The sequence below is a fragment of the Carlito syrichta genome, unplaced genomic scaffold (assembly GCF_000164805.1).
Source record: "Carlito syrichta isolate Samal-C Ts95f unplaced genomic scaffold, Tarsius_syrichta-2.0.1 Scaffold287215, whole genome shotgun sequence".
In the NCBI taxonomy this organism is placed as follows: domain Eukaryota; kingdom Metazoa; phylum Chordata; class Mammalia; order Primates; family Tarsiidae; genus Carlito; species Carlito syrichta.
The window spans coordinates 91,380-99,657 of NW_007231311.1; the positions used below are offsets into that span (position 1 = coordinate 91,380).

General features: G+C 37.1%; 1 pseudogene; it reads right to left on the reverse strand.

Annotated features, from left to right (window-relative positions):
* Positions 1–8,039, reverse strand: part of LOC103254638 — a 42,761-nt pseudogene extending 34,722 nt beyond the window's left edge.
* Positions 8,040–8,278: the final 239 nt, after the last annotated feature.

Consider the following 8,278-nt stretch of genomic DNA (forward strand, 5'->3'; position numbering starts at 1 on the left):
CAAGCTATCAATTAGATTCAGCTTGGCATGACTTAATCAAGAGAATGAAGTAACTGATGATACTAATAAGTGAGAGTACTCAGGGAAATACCACCCATGTTTGTGCATTCTAACAATAGATTGAGTAATATATTTTAATAAATTTCCAATCAAACAGTCATAATGAGGTTAATATTCAGTTATCTGAAAGTTTCTCAATATTTAATCCTTGGTTTCATAAAAATTCTATGCAATAAAAGATTTCTAGGCTTTGAATCCAATGTACCAATATGTCTGTAAAAAGCCAATCCAGTGGTACTGATTTTGTCTGTTGTAAATATAAATTAAAATTAAACATGACGATCTACATAAACAATACTTTTTAAAAAAGAAATTAAAGCTCTTTTCCCTCATGTCCTCATACTAAGATAATATAGCAAGAGGGAAGTCAGGCACACATTTCCATGATGGAGAATATATAAATGACTAGAAAATGTGGCCAGATAGAACTAGGAAGCAACAGTATAGAGCAGACAGACTGAACAGAAGAAAAAAGTCCTATGAATTCCAGCCCCTGGGCACTGTACACATAGTCCTCACTTACCAAACCCCATGAGACTGAAAGAGTCAATCAGCATGATGATGGTCTGTAGGGTATTTGTCTAAATCACTGAGGCCAAGCCCCTTATAGAGAGAAAGGAAAGAATCAGACATTTTTTTCCATGTCTACTCCTGTATTTGCCTTCACCTCTGGGTTCTCTTTCACCTAAAACCTGGAAATGACTCAGCAGAAAACATAGCAGGAACTCGTACCTGAGCCACAAATTTGATCTGGCATCCTTATCTCATCAGTATTTGTGTCTTTCATTTGTTCTCCTAAATAGGAGAAATAGGGAAATCCCTTGCCTTGCCCTGATTCAAAATTTCTATGAATTATAGTGGAGTTCAATCTTTGTGTGAGATTTTGAATTTTAAGTAGGGTAAAAAGAAAACATCTAACACTATGAAAGTTTTCCCTAACAATCCCTCAATTTACTACCATTTATCACAGTATAATTGCTCTAAAAAATCTAGCAAAATCATTTTTGTTCTAGTGTTGGAACATATCATTGTTTCCTTAATTCAACACTAGTTATAGTCAGTGACTTCTGTTTTGCTGAAATGTTGTAAATTGAATAAATAAATAAATAAAACATGACTTTCTTTTAAGTCTAGACTCGCTAGACTCTCAGCCAACAACATATTGTCTTTATGAGAGGGTCATGGGGAAAGAAGATTGATCTTAAAAACAGGAGATTTATGCCCTCATCTCTCCCTTAATACTTGTTTTATAAAAGTTATCTTTTTACAAAATAGTGTCACCTATGGCAATCCCTAACAAAATGGAGCCAGGAGGACATGATGGCAGGGCCCTCACACACCTATGTCTGTAACAGGATCTGTTGCAAGAGATTATCATGACTGTAACTTTCTAGTTAAACCACTTCTGTGAAGACCCTCTTTTAACCAGTACCACCAACAAACAAGTGCATCCACCTGCAATAAGCCCTGTAATCAATAGTCTTTGTTTCAAAATAACTTATGTGGACTTTCCTTCTTTGTCTTTAAATATTTCCCCTTGCTCCAACTCCCTCGGATATGCTGTAGTCAACATAACACACATATTCCAGATTGCAAATCTTTGTTATTCCCAAATAAACTCTTTGTTTTGGAGTTTCTCTGTCATTCATTTTAGGTTGACAGCTCAATGTTTTAAAATGATTCCAGAAATGTCATCATTGTTATAGTTATTATTTTAATTTATTTTTGTATAGTTTAATTTTCATAAGTTAGTAGTGTGGATGGCACATTGTACCATCACACTTGATTCATGAGAGCCTGCTTGAACTACTCCAGTTCTGTCTCAACTGTGCCATTCACATTCCGTGGCCACACGCTGGCATCTTGTGTTCATTTGAACCTCACTTTGCATTAGTGAGTCTTACATCTAAGCTATTATTTTATCACAGCCTTCTGTGGAGATGATATGCTGAATGCTAAATGTCAATCTGGGTACTGAACACATAACTGAACAAAATCACCAGTTCCCAACCCCATCCCCCACATCATTTTCCTCCATTAAGAGGCTCACATTTAATAAGGAAGATTCTGTTTTATTTGTTCTAGTTGTGTTTCTGGTGCTGTCCCTGTCTTTTATAGTGGAAATGAAGTGGTGTCCTTATCTCAGCAGTGACAAGGCTAACACTGAAGTTGCTAATTGCAGGTTGAGTTGGGATCAGCAGAAGACAATGTGACTGAACAAAATGTGCAATAGACTCACCAGTGATGGTGCAAACAGCAGTGATGGCCAAGAAGAGAATGAAGACTGCCAGGTAAAGATCCAATCCCAAGGCCAGCTGGATGAACTTGGCTCCAGAAAATATGTCTGACTATAAAGGAAACAGTCAGAAATGGAAAGATGCATTTCAGGCCACTGGTTTCTGTGCTCTAATGTTCACTCTCTTCCCAACCCTTCTTTTTATCCCTCAAAACTAATTAAATGTCCCCATAGCAAGAACTCATATAAAACCTCAAACAGTGATTTTTCACATTCTCTTTATATCATTATAAAAGTTTTTTTAATATACATTTTTTATTTTAAAATTGTGGGGTACAGTTTAAGTGTTAGGTATACAAATATTCATTGTGCAGGTACCTTTGTTGATGAGGTGTGTCCCCTTTCCCCAGACAGATATTGACTACCATTAATCCCACCTCCCTTCCTCTCCCTTTCCCTCCCCCATAGTTTCCCACCACCGTAAATACTTTTCTTATAGTATTACAGTAGTTGTTCAAGGTCCACTTATGAGTGAGAATATGTGATGCTCAGATCTTTGTTTCTGTGAGAGATCACTCAGTATTATAAACTCTAATTCCATCCAGGTTGCTGCAAAATTCATGATTTTGTTCTTTTATATGTCTGCGTAATATTCCATTGTGTATATGTACCACGTTTTTTAAATTCAGTCCTCTTTTGGAGGACAGCATGGTTGGTTCCATGATCTTGCTATTGTGAACAATGCTGCGATAAACATATGTGTGCAGGTGTCTTTTTCATGGTGTGATTTGAGGTCTTCAGGGTATATTCCCAGTAGGGGGACTGCAAGGTTATATGGAAGGTGGATTTTTAGAGCTTTTAGGAATCGCCACACTGATTTCCACAGAGGCTGTACTAGTTTACACTCCCACCAAAAGTGTAGAAGTGTTCCCTTTTCACCACATCATCTCTAGCATCTGTTATTTTTTGAGTTATTGATGACGGCCATTCTAACTGTAGTTAGGTGGTATCTCAGTGTAGTTTTAATTTGCATCTCCTTGATGACTAGTGAGGTTGAACATTTCTTCATGTATCTGTTGGCTGCTCATATGTCTTCTTTTGAGAAGTATCTGTTCATATGATTTGCCCACTTTGTAATGGAGTTCTTTGTTTTTTTCTTTTCATGACATTTGAGTTCCTTGTAGATCCTTGATGTTAGACCTTTGTCAGACATGGAGTTGGTAAATACTTTTTCCCAGTCTGTGGGCTGTCTCCCTGCTCTCTTGATGGTTTCTTTGGCTTTGCAGAAGCTTGTCAGTTTAATGGGGTCCCACTTGTCTATCTTCTCTCTTATGGCCTGTGCACTTCAGGTTGTGCTCAGGAATTGGATGCCAGTTCCAACTTCCATGAGGGTGTGTTCTGCATTTTCTAAAGTTCTTATGTTTTGAAGTTTTGCATTTTACATTTTCTCTGATCCATTTAGAGTTAGTTTCTGTGTATGGGGATAGATAGGGGTCCTATTTGAATTTTTTGCATGTGGTCAGCCAGCTTTCCCAGCACCATTTACTGAATAGGTTCTCCTCTCCCCAGTGGTGGGTAGTGGAGGCTTTGTTAAAGATAACTTGGTTGAGAAATTGAAGTTTTGCTGCTGGAATCTCAATTCTGTTCCATTGGTCTATATGTCTGCTCTTGTACCAATACCAGACTGTTTTGATTATTATAGTTTTATAGTAAAGTTTGAAGTCTGGTAGTGTGATACCTCCTGTTTTGTTTTTTTTTGCTGAGGATTGTTCTGGCTATTCTTGGTCGTTTGTGTTTCTATATGAATTCCTGTATTGTTTTTTCTATGTCTGAGAAGACTGTTGCTGGTAATTTGCTGGTATTGCATTAAATCTGTAGATTGCCTTAGGTAAGATGAGCATCTTCACAATGTTGATTCTTCCAATTCATGAGCATGGGATATTTTTCCACTTTTTTGTGTCATCTTTGATTTCTTTCAGCAGTGTTTTGTAGTTTTCATTGTAAAGGACTTTCTCATTTCTGATTCGGAAGATGCCAAGTTATATCTTTTTTTTGTGGGTATTGTGAATGGGACTGTGCTTTTTATTTGGGTTTCTGTTGTGTATTATTGGTGTAAAGAAATGTGATTGTCTTTTGCACATTTATTTTATACCCTGAGACTTTGCCAAAGTATTTTATCAGTGCAAGGAGGTTTTTGACAGATTCTCTTGGGTTTTCAAGGTATACAATCATGTCGTCTGCAAAGAGAAATCACTTGATTTCCTCTTTTCCTATTTGGATACCCCTGATCGCCTTCTCTTTTCTGATTGCTCTAGCCAGGACTTCCAATACTATATTGAACAGGAGGGGTGAAAGTGGCCTTCCTTGTCTTGTTCCAGTTTTCAGGGGAAATGGTTCCAATTTTTGTCTGTTTAAGAGTATGCTAGCTGTGGATTTCTCATAGAGGGCTTTAAATATTTTGAGTTATGTTCCATGTATGCATAGATATTTGAGGATTTTTATCAAGAAGGTGTGCTGGATTTTATCAAAAGTTTTTTCTGCATCTAATGATATAATCATATGGTTTTTTAAAATGTCTATTGATGTATTCAATTACATTTATTGTGAGTGTTGAGCCAAACTTGCGTCCCAGATATGAAGCCTACTTGGTCATGATGGATGATTTTTGCGATGTGTTGTTGAATCCAGTTTGCTAGGATCTTGTTGAGAATTTTTAGCATCTATGTTCATCAAAGATATTGGCCGGTAGTTCTCTTTCTTTGTTGGGTCTTTACCTGGCTTGGGTATCAATGTGATGTTAGCTTCATAAAATGATTTGGGGAGAGTTCCATCTTTCTCAATCACCTGGAATACTTTCGGTAGGATTAGTATCGGTTCCTCCTTAAATGTCTTATAGAATTCTGTTGGAAAGCCATCTGGCCCAGGGCTTTTTTTAGGTTCTCGATTTCATCTTGTTTCAGCCTAGGCAGATTGTTTGATGTCAGAAAGTCCTTGTTTCCTTAAGGTTTTCAAGTTTGTTTCCATACAAGTGTACATAGTATTCTCTAATGATCTTTTGTATTTCTTCAGGGTCAGATGAGACTTCATCTTTTGTGTTTCTGATTGTGTTTATTTGGGCTTTTTCTCTCTTTTTCTTGGTTAGTCTAGCTGGGGGATCATCGATCTTGTTTATCCTTTCAAAGAACCAGCTTTTTGTTTCATTGACTTTTTGTATTATCTTTTTGTCTTCTATGTCCCAGATTTGGGCTTTTATTTTGGTGATCTGAATTCTTCTGGTGAAGTTAGGGTTTTGGTGGTCTTGCTTTTCCAGCTTCCTTAGGTGACTTGTTAGGTTGTTAATTTGTGATCCTTCCATTTTCTTTATGTGCATTTGTAGAGATATGATTTTCCCTCTTACTACAGCTTTCATGGCATCCCAGAGATCTTGGTAAGATGTTTTTCATTTTCATTTGTTTCCAGATATCTTTTAATCTCTCTTTTGATTTCATCATTGACCCAAGAGTTGTTTAGTATCATGCTATTTAGTGTCCATGTCTTTGTGGGTTTTGGGGGAACCTTGTTGGTGTTGATGTTCATTTTTATTCCACTGTGGTCCAAGAAGGTGCATGGCAAAATTTTTATCTTTTGAAGTTTGTTTATGCTTGATTTATGGTCAAGTATGTGGTCGATCTTAGTGTACATTCCATGTGGTGATGAGTAGAATGTATATTCTGTGGTTGTTGGGTGGAGTGTTCTGTAGGTATCAATTAAGTCCATTTGGTCAAGAGTCACATTGAGGTTCCAGATCTCATTTCTGATTTTTTGTCCTGATGCTCTGTCTAAGGCTGTGAGTGGGATATTAAAGTCCCCAGTTATGACAGTGTTAGAGTCAATATCTTTTTTGAGTTTACCTAGAAGCTGCTCCTATGTTGGGTGCATATATGCTTAGGATAGATACTTTTTGTTGATGGATTGAGCCTTTTATCATTATGTTGTGGCCTTCTGTATCTTTTAAATTTTTTGGTAGCTTAAAGGGTATTTTGTCTGAGATTAAGATCATGACATCTCCTTTCTTTTGTGTTCCATTCATCTGAAATTTTGTTTTCCATCCTTTTACTTTGAGTCTGTGAGTGTCCTTTCTAGTGAGATGAGTCTCTTGGAGGCAATATATTGTTGCCCGGTGATATTTTATCCATTTTGCCATTCTATGTCTTTTCAGTGGTGCATTTAGTCCATTTACATTCAGGCTAATTATTGAAATGTGAGAGTTGATCCCTATCATAAGGTTCTTATAGAGTTGTTGTTATTGTTCCTGTTTGTTGTCTTTCTTTTGGTTTTGGGGTTGGTTCATGTGTGTTTCTAATCTTTTTCCTGTATTCTTGTGAAGAATGTTTTTGTTTTTTTTTTAAAAATTCTGTGTTTAATACTTTCCTAAGTGTTTCTTGTAGAGGTGGTCAGGTGGCAGCGTAAGTTTTTAGGGATTGGATATCTGGGAAAGATTTTAATTCTCCCTCACTGATGCAGCTTAGCTTGGCTGGGTAGGTTATTCTTGGTTGAAATTGTTTATCTTTTAGAACTTTGAAGATAGGGCTCCAAGGTCTCCTAGCCTGAAGGGTTTCTGTAGATAAAACTGCTGTTATTCTAATTGGTCTTCCATGGTAGGTAATGTGACCTTTTTCTCTTGTTACCTTTAGGATTTTTTCTTTTATACCTACTTGGTTTAGGTGAATTATTATGTGTCTGGGAGTTGATCTGCTCATTTTTTGTCTTGCCAGGGTTCTCTGAATCTCTTGTGTTTGAATTTTTGCATCACTGATAAGATGAGGAAAGTCTTCTTGAATAATTTCATGGGATGTTTGCTCCAGGGTGGTCCCTGTCTCTCTTTCTGCCTCAGGAAGTCCAATTACTCTTAGGTTCAGTCTCTTGAAGTAATTGCTCAACTCTTGAAGGTTTTGTTCTGTCTTTTTAAACTTCTTTTCTATGTTTTTGATAGTTTGAGTTATTTCTATATTTTGGTCCCCAAGCTCTGAGATTCTTTCTTCTGCTTGGCTAATTCTGCTTTCCATGCATATCAGTTTGTTATTTATTTCATTCACAGTATTCTTTACTACTGTTATCTCAGTTTTCAACTCCTTCCTATTTTCCTCTTGTCTCTCCTCAATTCTTTTCAATCTCTCCATTAATGTCTTCATATCTGGGTTTGTAGTTTGAGACCAGTCATTCTGGGGGCTCTTCATTGTTTGCATTCCAGAGCCAGCTATTTTAGTGTCTGACCCCCCAGGGGTCTGTGAGAGACCCATATTCTTCTTTTGGTTTTTCTTCATTTGAATAGATTTTTCTCCCCCCCCCCTTCTCTCCCCTTTTTAAATTCTATTTATCAGGGAAGGTGGGGTTGCTTTTACTTCTTTTTGTTCAGTCTCCTGTTCTTCCTTATGAGGGTCCTCTGGCTTTGTTCACTTTTGAGGTTGGACTATGGGTTGGGGGCTGTACTTTTTTGCAGTTTTGAGGTTTAATTAAGGGGGAAGCTGTGATTCAGAATCTATCTGCAGATCCCAGTATCCACCTACAGGTATATGGGCACACTGGAACCCACTTCCCACTGCCTTATAATCTGTCATGCAGTGGGGTTTAGGTTTGTTCCCTGGAACAAAAGGAGGTAAGAAAAAGGAAAATAATGGAAGAAGGGGGAGTCGAGAGGAAGTTGGAGAAAGAGAAGAGTAAGAGGAAAAACAGACATACACACCAACTAACAAACAAAAAGAGACACAAGGCCAGTAAAGAGTAAAAAACAAGCAAACAAACAAAATTTCCTAAAGCGTACCGATAATCACACAAAGACAGTCCAATAAAATCATGTCTTTTGGTGTGTTTTTCCCCAACACAAACAGGTTATCTAAATCAAAAAATAAACAAAAGTGAACAAAACAAGCAGTCAAAACAATAAAATCAAAATAAGAAACTAGACTAGGTTTGGAGTCTTTCCTGAGTGTCTAAAGTCTCTTC